The sequence below is a fragment of the Labrus bergylta genome, chromosome 6 (genome assembly GCF_963930695.1).
Source record: "Labrus bergylta chromosome 6, fLabBer1.1, whole genome shotgun sequence".
Taxonomy (NCBI): Eukaryota; Metazoa; Chordata; class Actinopteri; order Labriformes; family Labridae; genus Labrus; species Labrus bergylta.
In genome coordinates, this window is record NC_089200.1 from 21513649 (window position 1) to 21529982 (window position 16334).

Below are 16334 nucleotides of genomic sequence, written 5' to 3' on the forward strand. Positions count from 1 at the left end.
AAGTTTGAATAATCGTTTCCTGTAAAATGATCATTCTTCAATTGAAAACCCACCTTCTGAAACACCCATATGTCCTAACCGTTTTATACGGCAATACCAGCACATGTGTTGTGTTTTTAAAGTTTATTTTTATTTGTTTATTCATTATTTCCAGCTGCAACATATTTGTTTCTCCCCTGGGTATAAATTATGTTAACCTAGAATAGTGAATTAAAAAAAGCAATGCCACAATTCTTTTTCAGGCTCATTTCATCTTTATTACATTGAATCTTGGGTTTGTAATAAATTGAACATTAGGTTGTACCTGTAACATTATAATTAATCATGCATGAAATGATATGAAGTACTTACAAACTTACTGACATTTAGAATAATGCAATTCATGGACCATTGTCTTCTACATTCAGTTTGACTAAATGCTCACACAAATCATTGACTAATAGTCATTGGTACCACTTGACTGAAAGACTGCCCCGACTAGACTACACAGATGACAGAGAAAAATAACTTTCTAACCTTCTGAGGGCAATGTCCTTAAGGGCTCAATGGAACATTTTTCCTTAAGACATTCAAAGCAACACAAATATAATTTTATACTGCCAGCCATGATCAGTGGAGTTCTTGCATAGGAGCATATTTATCATGCTCACTAATGTGCTTTAATTTTCCTGTGGGTATGAAATCGTCAAGATGAAGCTTTCCTTTGGTGAATGTGAGTTAAATGGAGAGTGTGGAGGAAGCAGCGTTACACGCATTCCCAGTTACTGATAGTGGGGACTGCTGGATGACATCAATTATACAGGCATAGCAGACATTACGCTGGGATTACCTGGCAATGAACTCCAGTCTTAGTCTGGCCTTTGACAGCAGAAGAAAGACTGAAGAAAAAGAGAGATAGGCAATGAGTGAGGGACGTGTTTACGGTCTTTTCAAGGGGAGAATACTGAAATAAACATGAAGGCTGAGCAGAACAACAAGATCGACTGCATCAGTATGTAACAGTATGCAAAAAGTGGCTCAGGATGCCAGGGCCTACCTATCAAGCAAAATATGGTAAATCTGCTTATGAAATATTCATATTTAAGCATGAGGCACCGACTTCTAACTGGAGCTGCTTTGCTTTACGTAGACTTCAGGGTTCAGTGCCATTATTCGACAGATTGAAGGGCTGGGGTTTGATTTATATCATGCCATGGTCAATGACTGAGGCAAATGTGTACCAATGTTTTGTGTTTTGTTGTGGTTATGGTTAACGAAATCCAAAAGTATTGTTGAAACTTGGCAGAGCTTTTTTTCTGTACATGCAATTAACGTTGGAGACATAACATGGGACCTTGATCCAGCTGGCTGGTGGGTGGGTGGGCTCCACTCCTGTTCCTGCTGAACTGAGCCAGTTTTCAGGTAAAACACTGATACCAGTTCAGTAGGCACGGGAGGGCACAGCCCAGACATTGCTCCGTTTCACACTACAGAGTGCAACCTTTGTGCATTTCAAAAGCTGTAACAAAAAGATCAACAGGATATGCAGCATGAAAGTTAGAGGGAATTCACTGTGCTGTGGAGCCTGATCTGCTTGAAAAAAATGATTTCTTTTTTTCTTTTTTTCTACAACCTGTAAATCCACACTCAAAAAATGTGAATGATGTACCAAGCCTGACATTGACAAACTGTGACTGTAGTCAGAGCGGATGAAAATGCTGTTTTAACAGTTCACACTTGCAAAGTTACAATCATTATTGGGCAACAAAAATCAGTTAGGGAGGTGTTTATTCAATTATTAACTGGATTAATTCAGGTTTCTTCTCCAACATGCTTGTCCAGGCTGGCACGTGACACCAGAATACTGGCACACCAGTCCTGAGCAAACTCTGTTGGACATGAACTTGGCATGCCCGTACGTGTCTGACATTTAGCACCACATTCCTCAAATTGCAATACAAACTGTGGCATTTTTTTTTATCCACATCAAACCTGGGTCAATCTGTCTCATTGACGCGCTTTCAAATATATTAAGTATGCATGATGACTCTTGCCAGATCCATTACACAGTTGTTGCTTCAGTTCAAACACGATAAAATAACAGTACAGCTTGTCTTACGTCTGGAACGCATTGCACAATCGTAAACCTGCGTTTGGTCCACATTAACACATTTAACCCTAAATAGGTCCTACATGGGACCACAATCTTTAGCCTTTCTGTGTTCCCAACTTCCCTGCTCCCTCTCCACCTAATCTCTCGTCACCCCTCTCCTCCTTCCGCCCCTCCTTTCTTCATATCCGAGATCATCAAGTTCTTTCCATTCACCGGAACAAATCCCCTCCGCCGAATCAACTATTTCACCTCAGGCACTGAACTTAGCCACTGTGAACAACACATAGCAGGGATCAATGCTCACCAATTAGCTAAGCTCTGTGCCTTTAGCAAGTGGGTGGATGGCTTTTGAGGGAACAGAGACGCACGCAGACCTTTACGTGACTGCTCAGTGGTAAAGGGTGGCTGCTTTCAAAGCCTTAAGTGCTTACGATGTTGAGTTTTGCTTTTCCTTAAATGGGGCTCTCTTGTATTGTGTTTCAGATGGCACCACCAATGGAAGATCCCAGCCTTGACTTTAAAAAATTAAAATGGTGTCTGTGTTTATGAAGAGCTGAAATGTGATCTTACCAAAAGAAAAAAAGTTGCTCTATCATGTAATGCTGTGTGACTTTTGTATGCATTAACATCTACTTTCTGGATGAATTTGAAAGGTGAGATCAGTCAGGACAGTTTAGGTTTCTGACAGCTGCACATGAAACTGCAAGCTTTAATGCTGAAGTGTGTTGTGTGAGTTTTCTCACAGCTCTTCGTGTGAAAAGCTGATCCCATAACCGCTTGAAGTCCACTGAGAGGTGATGACAATTTCCCCCAAAAAACTGTTCATACATTTGACTTAAGCAACTTCTGATGTCAGGTAATAAAAGATAAGAAACAGAACAACCAAAACTTCCATACAAAAAGTTTCCTTTCACTGTGGAAATATAAGGCGATCACCTGCTAAGCTGTGAAAGAGTGGAAATCCCTGGCAATGTGATTTTTGTTTCTCTTTGTGCATCAAATCACGGTGCCAGGAACCCTCCCCACCACAGCGGGGGGATCAACTTCGCACCTCTCCGCCCTTCTTCTGCCCTCTGTATCTGCTCCAGCATCCTCCTGGGCTCCAGATGCCTCCGTCCATCTACAGCAGCTGTGGAGCACCTGTGACCTAAAAGAAAAGTACAAAAAAAAAAAGAGAGAGACATTAATCGTTAGAAACTCTAAACAAAAAACCTCTGTCTTGGAACCTGAAGTGATTTGATGATAATCGATGATGCACTTCAAACGACTCCTGTAACCCTTTGGATGGAAGATGATACAACTTATCTCTGTAAGGAAAAAATATTAAATTAGTGTGACGTGAGGAATGACTCTGCAGACTTGCTCCTCTGCACAGATCAGCAGGATGCAGCAGATGTGGAGTTTTAGTTGGAACATGCAGTGCCAGCTTGCGGCTCAGTTTTTTTTTAAAAGCATCTCAGGAGCAAAAATTAAAACACTGCTTGTTCAAAATAGCATGGACGATACAAACGGCCTGGTGCTCTTAAGTATCAATACTCCATCTATATGACATCAGGCGGGGAGAAAGTACACCATAAGGAGATCTGGAACTTGTTTTACCAATTAAAAATCAAAGTACGTCAAATGGACAGGGTTCTGTTTTTCCTCTTTGTCATATTATATGAGGGGATTTCAGGTCAGAGACGACGTGACGTTGCCGGGTGGGTCCACAAGCAGAGACACAGAAAAAAAACCCAACTCTTTCAAGCTCTCCCCCCCTCCTTTCCTGAAGAAATTGGAACGTCAGCATGTATTATTATCTTTTGTTGTTGTTGTTTATGCTGTTTTGCAGGGAAAATTCCAGGCCCACCCTAGTGTGGAAGGAATAATGACAGTATTGTTGAGCAGTCAGGAGGATGTGAGGGCTGATACTCAACAGTGCCCCTTTCAACATTTTTCCATTACAATAGGGAAATCTTAATTTGTCTGTTTTTTTTTTTTTTGGTGGGGGGGGGGGGGGGGGGGGATCTTAAAAAGGGAATTTTCTTTCCCTTTTTTATGATCTTACTGGAGAACCTTTCAGAGCAAAGCATGCAATACAAATGATTTGAACAGATACACAATATAACACAAAAGCACTATTATCATGGCATCTTCACTATGACACGTAAAACCCACGATCCCATCTCTAAAGGTCAAAGCCGTACTCTTGTCCACACTTGCAGGTTCATAAAAACCCAAGTGTTCTCCGCCATGACCTTGTTGGCATCCCTACATTGTTTATAAATGAACTAAGTGTCTTATACAGCACTCGTTCATGTGCAGTGCCACTGTACAAGTTGTACAACATAACAGAGGCGTGAAGAATCCTTCCAGACAGAGAAATATGTCTGTGCTGTCAAACGGCGTTAACAGCTCGCTCCCCCCTGCACATGAATCATGAATAAATATTTTTGTCTACATTGTGAGACGAGGAACACAAAGTTGTGCTTCGCTGTATAGTTGTAGGAAAAGAGGAATTGCCTCAGTGCATGTGTGTGTTTCTGTGTGTGGGTGTGTGTAATATTTCCACGTATGATTTATTCTGTGTAGTGTGTGAAAGAAAAGAACAGAGACAGTGAGTGAATCAAAGGGAGCGGTCATGCCCTCTGACGTGTGTGCGTCAGTGTTTGCTTGCTGGGTGTGAAAGCTCTATGTGGGAAATAACTGATTGGTGACTTAGGTGTTAGAGGCAAAATGAAGACTGTAGAGAGGTGGCATATATTTGGCAAGCACGCTCAATGACAGGGTGGCACTAACAGCACATGTTTGATACTGTAATGATTATTAAAAGGTCAAATACAATTCGTTAGCACACTCCATTGGGACAGCCACTGATAATTATTTCGATCATCAAGTTATCATCAAGAAAACTGTTTTATTGTTTCGCTTTTTAAGCATCAGAATATAGTAAAAGAAAAACAAATGTATAGCTTCACATCAGAGCCAAGTATCCCATTGACAGTAACCTAGAGATAAATACATACAATACCCCAACTATCCGATACCACACTTGCGATTTAGTTCTGTGTGATACTCTATGGTATGACACGGTACAATATGCTATGATACGGTACGATTCTCATAACTATTCTCTTAAGGAAATTGTTCTTGAACTCTAATTCTTCACACATTTAGCTATCTCCACTAATAAAAACACCAAACTAACAACAATGTGTACAACACAGTAGAACAGACAAGTCATAGCTTTAATTTAATACAAATTTCACATTTCTCATATTGCACATTACACATAATACAAACCCAAAGTAACAGTGAGAGGGGAGAACACCATGAAGTTATTCAACAACTCCTACGACCTCATGGTATAATATTAAAGAATTTGATTTAGCAAGGTTTTTTGTTGTTGTTGTTGTTGTTTTTTTGGGGCGTTTTGTGCCTTTATTGTAGAGATAGGACAGTGGATAGAGTCAGAAATCTGGAAGAGGGAATGACATGCTGGAAAGGAGCAACAGGTGGGATTTGAACCTGAGCTGCCCGCTTGGAGGACTATAGCCTCTGTACATGGGGCGTGCGCAATAACCAATGCGCCACCAGCGCCCCTTAGCGAGGATTTTTAATGAACATTTGACAAAGAATAGCAGCAGATCTTCACATCTAAGAAGCTGGTAGAGAAAATATGCCATTTTTGCTTGAGTGTTCAGTTTTGACATGATTTATTTTATGTTTTTTAATTTGAGAAAGTATGATGACACCTCCACATCCCAAGAACCCAACGGAACATAATTTACAGCCTGATGGAAGTTTATTATGGTACACAAGGCTGAAGGTGTGAACATGTCACCACATTTAGAAAGTGCAAGGTTTGCAGTAACAGGCGAACAAAATGACCTCATTCGTGCAGCCTGGAGGAACTGCTTGTTTAGTAAAATGACAAAGAAGAGTAGAAATAATACTCAGCTCAAGTGGAGTGAAAAAAACAAAGAAGCCTGAACAGCTTCACAAAATGTACACGACACTTATACACGTGAATATCCATATATCAACATATCATAGTTTCTTTGGTTTGCAATAACATCCTCTCACAACATTTCACACCATTTGCAGAGAGCAAATGTGAATGCGAATGTGCCGAACGTTTTTGGCATGTGTTTTGCTCATGAGAAGTTGTTATATTTGTGGTCACCTTAACCCAGTTACAGCTCTGACGTCACCTTGCATCTCACACACAGGTGTCACTTTGTTTTTCACACTGCTCTCACGAAGTGTAGCACAACATGCAGAGAAACATACAGTGGGTGAGAATGTGTGTATGTGGGAAAGAAAAGTGTGACGCCTATACACTACACCCAAAAAATTGTCAAAGCTACATTTATGGAAAATAAATCACTAGACAAGTTGTGTGTTACTTTTTGCCAACAATTTGTTAACAGAACGTCAACACTATCCAAGCCGTTGCAGAAGTGACAAAAAGTGTTTGCAATTGTTCATGAGCAAGCGCAAAATGTCTCTCTTGTCCTGTGTTCAGACAGAACAAAGAGTGAAATATATGTCCTTCAACTGATTAAAAAAATCAGGTAAAGGCAGCACTGGGTGCAAATCGAACTTCCTAGGTTGCAATTGAATCCACTTGAGTGAAAAATAACAGAAATGACACAAGTTAACGTCAGTGCATCTGTTGCTGGCTAGCAGACCTTTAAAGGTAGAGTCAGTAAAATAAAGCCTTATACAAAAGTTATTGTGCTCAATCAACACCAATGAGCCTCCATACATGTGTGTTGTTGTCTGCAGAGACCCTGTCCTCTACCTGGATTTTGATTATTTACTTTGTGTTGGTTGGCTTGGGACATTTCTGTGTGTTTCCCCCAGCCAATGAGAGCATGCAGGTGAGTTTGAGAAGTGAATACAATTCAGCGTTTGGACATTATTCAAACTGGCAAATATGACTGACGCGGACCAAGCGGCAAAGAAGAAAAAATCTAATCATAGTGAGGCAAAATGCCAAGCAGATGAAGCACGTTCCTGCGGACGCAGAATTGGCCTACTTTCTGTTTGACAGACAGGTACCAGACACCCTTGGTTAGCTTGTGCTAGCGTGCAGTAGCTTGCAATGCAAGTACAAGCAGTACACGTACACACTAACCCTGCAGTGAGTGTGTGTTTCTGGTAGCGCTGAACCCAAGAGGGGGCGACCAGTTTGAATGTTTGTGTTGCAACAAACATTTCTACTGACTCTATCTGTTATCTACAGAATACACTTTATTTGATCCAAACAGCCAAATGACTGTGTCAATGACCGTAGCTGAGAATTTTCTTCATGTCCAGAATAAAACTCTTGCACTTTATTTTTTTGACTTGAGCTACATACTTAACCTTTTGTGCATGAATATCTTATCTGCAGTTTTAGGTTTTACAGTTTGGAAACACTTTAAACCCATCAGCTCAAAAGTGGTGTGAGACATCATAATACAATGTTTGTTTGTTTTGGATAGGCTAAGATAAAAAAAACATGTAGTGCATTTATATTATTAACCCCCATTGAATGAAACATTGAGTTGATCACAGATGTAAAACCTGAGACCCGTCTTGACAGATCTTTGTAATTTAAGACCCTGTTGGCATTAAAGGACTGATCAGTGCTTGTTGGCTGGAACTTCATTATTTCGCTCATTAGATCAGTCAGTCCTTATAAACCAGCCTCACATGGGACTGATGTAAGGAGCAGGAGTTTTTCTCATGTCCCATTAACAATAATCCACTTTACATAGCTTAATGCTATTTAGTAGGATGTAATTTCATGCAGAATCAATCATTACCAACCTTTTCTTAGGAATGAAACAGAATAAGACATATTTGGATTTCTTTTTTCCCTCGTCGAAGGGTACTTGGTGCTGAATCATTTGAATGTTATCTCTATAGAAGCACTGGCTCACATATCACAGAAACAATGAGGAAATGAAAAAAATTATCTGACAGGAACATGATACTTTATAATGCATGAGAGGAAATGGCACAACTGCATTAAAGGCTGGTGTGGGCGATCTCTTGATCTGATATAAGAAGCTATCTCAGCTATTAGCTATTAGCTGTGGATACAGAGATTACACTTTGACCAGACGAGAAAGATTCTCTGAAACCTGATGATGAAGGAGGAAAAAAGGAGATGTGAAACACAGCGAAAAGGACGGAGACAGAAGCACTTAAGATGAAAAAAATATGACGGAAAACAGAATTGATTGAGCATTATCTGCCTGTGAGATAGTGTGAGAGTGACACAGCGGTGGACTGCTGGGTTCATTTGAGGACACTAAGGATGTAACAGAGCTGCCATTAGCAGAACGAATGCTAATGATGTGTCAAATCCAAACCACGAACCACTTTTTTTTAATTTGTGGCACACCCTGAACACAGAGTCCTGACAGTTTCAGACACCACTTTTAAGAATAAAAGCTCTTCTTTCTTGCCTGTATTTGACCTGGATTTTTTTTTTTTCAAGTTTGACACTTAAAATCTGTAATCCAAAGATCGAGGTAAAAGCTATAGAGCATCATCTGTAGATGCCTTTATTTAATGTAATTCAAGTAAAGGTAATGCCGGAGTAAAGGAGAATTGGAGAGGGACTCTTGACTGACAGTTGAGATGCTTCCATCAGCATTGCGTGTGAGAGGGCGAAGAGGAGTTGGCGTGTTCGGATTGTGACCTCTGTAACATGCAGGCTCCCTCCCACTCCAAGCATGCAAGCTCTCCACAAACTGAGGCCTGTTTTTCCACCACACATGGCTTCAATTGGAGGCTACTGCTGCTGCTGCTGCTGCTGTGTCTGCAGACAAAAGGCATAGCTCGACAAACCTGATTATGAAATCAATGACTGGCAAACAGATCGAGCTGGCAATGTCACGGGTATTTCTTGTGGTGCTCACTGAAGAGATGGCTGTACGCTTTTCTCTAGATTTCCATAAAAGTCTTGTGCATGTGTGTGTTTATTTGCATGTTTGTGTGTGAACCGGCCTGTATTTAAAGTTCCACTCCAGAGCCAACAAGGCAAGCTGTTTACTACTTGGTTGGTCATAAAAAGTAAATATGCATCAGTCGGGACCTATCAAAGGCTCCTTCATTTGGTTTCCCGCCTTAGATGGCTTTGGATGTGTGCTGTAATTGCTTCGGCTCAGAAAGAAATTATGTGTGGTGGATGCATGGACAGGGCTGAAAGAGCCGAGGGGAAGCCATGCTGTCCCGTTCACCTACACACACTGCAGCTGATCTGAAAGGAACAACCGAATGTACAAAGTGCAGGGCAACACTTGACACTGACACATACACACAAACTACTGTAAGGTCACACAGGTGCATGCTTTGCTGCAGAATATACCACACACAGACATCCACTCACACATGCTCACAATCACATAAACTTTATCGATGACAGCGAAATTAGGAGCTGAACCCAAATGACAAACATCTGTTCATTGTTTTCCCGAGACAACGCCCATGTCAACATCTGCCACTGCATAGTGAGTATGCAGCGTTTCACTTATTCTGAAGGAGAGTTTATATTTCAATGTTGAGAGAAAGGAAATGTGACCATTCGGCCAGAAAGACTCCCAAATACAGAAATACACTGTAGAAATGACGTCTATGCTGTTTTAAAAAAATTGTTTGCATACATTTCCTACTTACATCTGTATCAGACACAGAGCATTATGGGCCTTATGTTTCGGGGTATATCCTGTAAACCTGACAAACAAAAGCAAGTTACTCATTCACAAATATTCATTGCATGAATTTTGGCTTCGTATTGGCTGACAAAATTGTACTGGTTGTAGTTGTGATATATAGCAAACTTCAATCAACAGCATGTCTTTTACTTACAGTTTTTTTTTCTATTTTGTGTTTCAAACTGGGTAGCCGATTATTTTTTGCCAAAGCTGTTTGTTTTATTTTTAAGGTTAATTAGACTGTGTGGCTCATATGGACCTGGGACCTGCTGCTGCCTGTCTTGGCCAGGACACTCATTTTTGATCTCAATGAGTTTTCTTTCCTGGTTAAATTAAGGTTAGAAAAAAAAAAAAGGTAATGTTATTTTGGTTTTGGATCTGTCTGGTAATACAAGGGTATCTGTTGTAATGAACATTTATTTAATATTCGTATTAATACCAAAAGGGCACTAAATGCTGCATGGGCTGGAATATACTGTAGTCTTTCATATGTTCCACCATCACAGTCATTTTATCATTTTATATATTAAACTCCTGCAATTTATATCAAATTGTAAGTATAAAACGTATCTAAAAGCATGAGCTTTATCCCTGTCTCACATTTCTTTAACACATGGGAGCAACACACTGATTTAGGAGATCCTGATAAAGCCTTGGAGCACAATCAAATATTTGAACAATTTTTTTTTTTCAAAAAATGTTCTGTGTGCTTAACTTTAGGGCTAGTTTACCACATCAAACTTTTTTATCCAAACAGTGGTGTGATAATGAGGATCAACAAACCCCCTACAGTCATGAGTTTGCTGGAAAAATAAAAGTGCTGGTACAGCAGTTAACAGGCATGCAGGTGTGTATATGAAATATTATCTGTTTTACTAATCACAGAGAACATCATTTCATACAGGTTTATTCATAATTTACAAGGTTACAAAATCTAGTGTTTTCCCCCTTCAGAAGCATTAGTAAATAGATTTTTTTTTTCATTTGAATCTCATGAACAAGATTAAACCACACATGTGAACTATTTTTGGTAAGCCAATGTCGGCTGTAAAACCAACTACTTGTTTGTTGTACTAACAGATGCGCTGCCTTCCCTGAATCTCATCATCAAGAGATCAAAGCGAGAATATGACAACTGCATAAAATCCATAAAATCAGACAACATCGGGCTTTGATCAAATCTGCTGTCTTGTGTTCTGTTTGTGACAAGTCAGCTGCCAAAGGAAAGCAGCATGAAAAGCAAAAAGAAGACACAACAAAGCAATTTAGAAATGGAACACTGCACCCACAGAAGAAAGAGAGTCAAAGGTAAAGAATGTGTGTGAAACAGAGAGGGGTGTTTGCCACTCACCATGCCCACAGGTCCTACTTGGTAAGTCTGAGTCACCTCAGAGTTCAGAGGAGGATATGCACAAAGAGTTGACCCTGTTGGGAGGGACCCCACTGACCGATTTACTGGCTGACTAACTAACCATCTGACTGGCTAATGACTGACTAAACAACTGCAGCCTGACTGTGCCAACTGTGCCGCTTCGGGTCCAAGAATCGTTCCAAGTGCAATCCTCAGAGCCCGGGTCTCCCCTGCTGATGTCCCTCTGCCAAACAGTCCCTTCCAGGGCCGCGTCCCAGTGGTCCAAGGGCCAGCGTGTAGCAGACAGAGAGGGGCAAAATGAATATTTGCCCCCCCCCCCCCTTTTTCCCACAGCTTGCCAGGAGGGGAGAAGAGGAGTGGAGGCTGTTCTGTTCCCATAGAGGTCAGATTTGGAGTTAACGCACCCAGCAAGCAGCCTGGTTACTGCTACCGGGATTGTCTCCCCCCTCTTTCTCTCTTTCTCTCTCTCCCTCTGTCTTCTTCCTGCAAACCTGATAAATCACTCTGGATACACAGCAGAGCCCCAGCCCACATTCAGCCACTCACACAGCCAGCCAGTAACAGTAGAGACAGAGAGAGACTTTCACCAGTTGTCCCAAGAGATCCACTGTCCATATGAGAGTCTGGAGGCAGAGCTGCCTGTTCTCCCTCCCTCCTTCCTTCCCTCCCCCTCTCTATTCTTCCCTCCCTCCCTGCCTCTCCTCTTTCATTCCCCTCTCTAGTTTTTTTTTACAGCCTCCGCTGAGACTCTCTTTCTTGTGGCAATTGCATTAGCCTTTAGCGAGCGAGGAATGGCTCTTAGTGCCTAATGCAATGTTGTGTCTCTCCCTCTTTGTCTCTCTTTCTGATTATCTCTCTTTCCTCCCTTTCTCTCTCCTTCTTTTTCTCTTTCCCAAGTGTCTATCAGTTTAACAAGTACACGTACACATACACACCTCCTCTCCTTCCTTCTTTGAGAATTTTTTTTTTCTTCCTTTGTGAGTTATCCCTTAAAGGGACACTGTCTCTCTTTTGGCTCCTTCATAAAGGTGCTAGGGTTCTTTGAAGGAGTCCAGGTGCCGGATCAGGTTTCTGGAGGCTGAGAGGCATCGATTGTGTTTCTCTGTTTGCCTTGTGATTGTCTCAAATGTTTATGTGCTATTACAGGACTAATGGTCTACTGTGCCACTGCAGGAGCTATGTATGTAAAATCAATGAAACAATTATGGTCAGAAAAAAACATTTAACCCTTAAGTTTATGACCATGAGTACACAGTGCAAAGCATACAGCCAATATCAAAGGCTTTCAATTTGAGTCTTTGACGCATGTTAGGTCAATGAAGTTCTACTGTCCTCTGATAACATTTAACATTTCCCTTCAATGCTTTAATTATTATAACACCTGTTGAACTTCTGCTTAGTTTAGCTCATACACACTTTATTATTGCACAAGATTTAAAATGAGAAACCCTTCATTATCTTTTAACAACTACATTTACCATTAAGATATACCGGGTCAAAAGCTTCTCATTTCTGGCGGAGGCATGTCAAGTTAACCAGGTTTAATAACTACTGATGTCGTAGATTTAGCCTTGTCCTTGCACCTCTGACCAATTTTGTACTGTTTCAAGCTAGAAATGGTAGAAAGTCTGTCAGAAAAGTTATAAATGTGCACTTAATGCTCCTTCATGATAAAGGACTAAAACACTTAGTCAGAGCTAACATGTCCTAAGGAAAGATTCAACATCCTCAATAATTCATGACAAATATGCATGCTGCGCATATAGAAAACATTTTAGATGCTTAGCATTCACACTAATAATTGACACTCTGTGTTTTGATTTATAAAGTGACACAAGAGCTGCTACGTTAGCCTAAACTCTAGCATCAAGGATTGGCTTCTAATCAGTGGATGTGAATTTTCTCATGGGTCCTGTGATGCTACAAACTGCTGTTGTTTGATGACAATGTGTGCCTTAGCTTTGGAGCTAAGCTAGTTGGTCCATCATGCTTACAATTGCAGTTTATATCCAGTTTGTTCTTAATCACATTTTAAACAACTCAAGTGAGCTTGTGTTTGAGCAAATTTTCAATCGAAAAGTTTATAAATCCAAAGTGTATTTGTAATTTATCACACTATAAGGTTTAAAGTATTATGAAACATAGAGGTATTTGAAAATGATAATTTTAAAGCTGGGTTGTGCCAAATTTGGGGACCCCAGTGGACAAAAGAAAACGTCTCATCGCTTTGCTTTTTTAACCAAAGATATCATCATGCTTTTTTGTATCATAGTTAAATGTAACATCACAAGTCTTTGCCATTGATGATGTAAGAAAACATGTCTGCAGTGATATTAATCACTTTGCCTGACACCTACTTACCCCATGGCAGTCTTTATGCTCATGGATCCACTTTTGTAACTCATACAGATATATCTGTATTTTTTTTCTGTCTGTTTCATAACCTGCTAAAATACTCCTCACAGGAGTCACATCAACTTTAGTCTCAAAAGCCCGGGCATCAATATGTTCAACCCAGTAAGTCACTCTGTCAAAAATACCAATAGAGGGGTGACAGTGTTTCATCAGCAGGCCCGATGCAGCAGTTTTGGCCTTTGAGTCTGACACTGGAGAGTGACAGGAGGCCCTGAGGAGAGAGCATCTTGTAAGTAGAAAGTCACGAACTGTATCCCCACAACACAGTTTCTGTCCTGCTGAAGCCTCATAAAACAATGCTGAACCCTATATCATAATACAAGAAGTCTGCATGCTCACTTTGTTAAAACATTAAATATGAAATCATTAATTCTTCGTAGAATATAAAGCAAAAAGTATAAAAGAGTTCTTTACTAGCAGTGGACATCCTAATGATGTTCCTCCGAGGTAGAGACAAGGCTCCAACTGCTCCCTGCTGTAAATCTAAAAGGATTAGAGGGCAGCAGCTAAGATTAGACTGTATTTCAAAGAGTATTACATGTCCAGACATAACATTCATTAATTGAACTCTCATGTTCTCTTTACAGTTAATACCCTACAAAAGCAGTTTGGGAGACGAAAACTGCAGCCCCTGCAATGTTCTTGGAGCCACTTGTGCGTCTCATAACTCAAAACTACTTTATCCATAAGATCTATCAATGCACTGTACAAAATACTTCAGTTTCTTTTTGTGGGATTGGTTTCCTTAGTTTGTGAGGTAAAAGCAATTGGAGGCTACTGATGCATTGGATGTTTCAGAATCTCCCCATTTATATAAAGAAAGCTGTTAACAGCAAAATCCATGAACAAAATCAGTAGCGGCCCGTGCATTATTCTCGGGCGGGCAATTTCTCACAGATGGAATGGGAAGTACATCTCAGTTTGTTAGCTTGAAGCTAACATGTAATGGAAATTGCCATTAACAGGCAAACATAATTAGCATCGCAAACATGCACACTGAAACAAACTATCTTTTCAAGATAGAGTCAGTAGCTATTCCAAAAAAATAAAATGTAGACTTATGCCGCTCAATCATCACTCATGGGCTTCACTATGTGTGATGGTGAATGTGACTGCAGAGACCCTGTCCTCTGCCTGGATTCATGTTTTGTTTGTGTTGGTTGACTCTGTACGTTTCTGGTGAATTTCCCCCAGCCAAGGACAACGTGCAGGTGAGTTTACAAAATTCAGTGATCAGACGCAGTTGAATAGGTGATGGATTGATGGATGCAGACGTAGTGCAAAGAAGAGAAAATATCATAGTTATTTTACTCCAGTGGAAAAGGAATGGAGAGGTGAAGCTGATAACAATCTGAGTGAGAGCTGAGCTAACTATTCCAGGGTGGGCCGAAGACAGCGCCAGAGGGGATGCCATGCATGGTGCTGTGTCGGTACAAAACGCCCACACTGGAAATAGGGGAGGGAACTAGCACAAACACAAGCACACATCTACACATACAGACACACATTTGTTATACACATGCATTTCAATAAAAAGAGGGCATGGACCCAAAATGTTAATGTAGATGCATGCACCACCGGACAATAGACAACTACTCAAACACAAATGCTCAAAACGATCTGATTGGAGCAACATTTTTTAACACACACTCACAAATAAACTATGCAAATGAGCTCCAGAGACTGAATGGCATGTAGCAGATGCCCAGCTCCACAGCCCACATCCTGTTTCCAGACCAAACCAGAGCTCGCCTCCTCACACAGGGCAGCAGCAGGGCCGCAAATGAAAACTGTGAGAGATGAAAAGAGTTTTCAAGTTATTCTAATTTTCCTTCTCACAACAAGGTAACTCCCAATTCCTTTTAATTTGTGTAACTATGTAAGTGTGTGTTTCTTTCGAGTTTTGTTTCAATACTGGAGTATTTGTCAAACAGTATTAAAAAAGACAAGAAAAAAATGACAAAGAAACCCTGATTTTATTAGCTTTGATTAAAATTCCAGTCTCTGGCTGTTTGTTATTATCCTATACAATGTACCTGAAACATTTGGCTGTTTTCACATATGAACTCTCTGCAATGTCTAGAAAATATCAGATCAGTATGCCCCTGAAACTTCCCAAAGCAGTTATGTACACTCACACCTCACAGTGTGAAGTTTTCCCTGTTGATCAGTTTGATTGTCTCGGGAGGTTTTCAGGAGTTTTGGTCATGGATGAGAACACCATAATGGATTTGTTTTTGAGTGGTATCAAATCAGTGCTTTGACTCTCATTTCTCTTTATAAAGCACAGAAACAAATACATGATCCAATTATTGGCTAAAGGGCATTTCAAGCACAGCAGACAGAGCTTGACCCACTTCAGCTGTGTTTGCATCAGTGGACTAAGGCGTGACTATTTTCTGATTCATTCAATCGGCTTTTATACGACATCCCGCTCAACAATAGCAATGGAAAAACAGATGTAAAATTATAAAATTGACAATGGTTCTTCTACATTTTGGTGCCTTCGTGAGTCATCACAGTGAGTCATAATATTGAGTCACCATGAACAACAACAAGACCCCTGTCTTTATGGATGTTATTAATTAAACCTTTGCTTTATCGTTGTGCTTTGCTGCTTAACTAAATCCAGCCAAGGATGTTGATGATGTTGATGGTTTGGAGTTCAAAAGGTCTAAGAGAGAAAAAAGGATGAAGTAGAAGATGCATGTAGGAGTTGCAGAAAGTGCGAGTGGGGAGTCGAGTCTAAGGAAATCATTCG

At 40.5% G+C, this 16334-nt stretch overlaps 1 long non-coding RNA gene across 1 annotated transcript; it reads right to left on the reverse strand.

Annotated features, from left to right (window-relative positions):
* Window positions 1-231: 231 nt before the first annotated feature.
* LOC114921382 (uncharacterized) lies at window positions 232-11790 on the reverse strand. The gene is made up of 3 exons (XR_003809681.2): window positions 11138-11790; window positions 3029-3239; window positions 232-878 (listed from the first exon to the last, which is right to left on the reverse strand). It is a non-coding gene; the product is annotated as an uncharacterized lncRNA (long non-coding RNA).
* Window positions 11791-16334: the final 4544 nt, after the last annotated feature.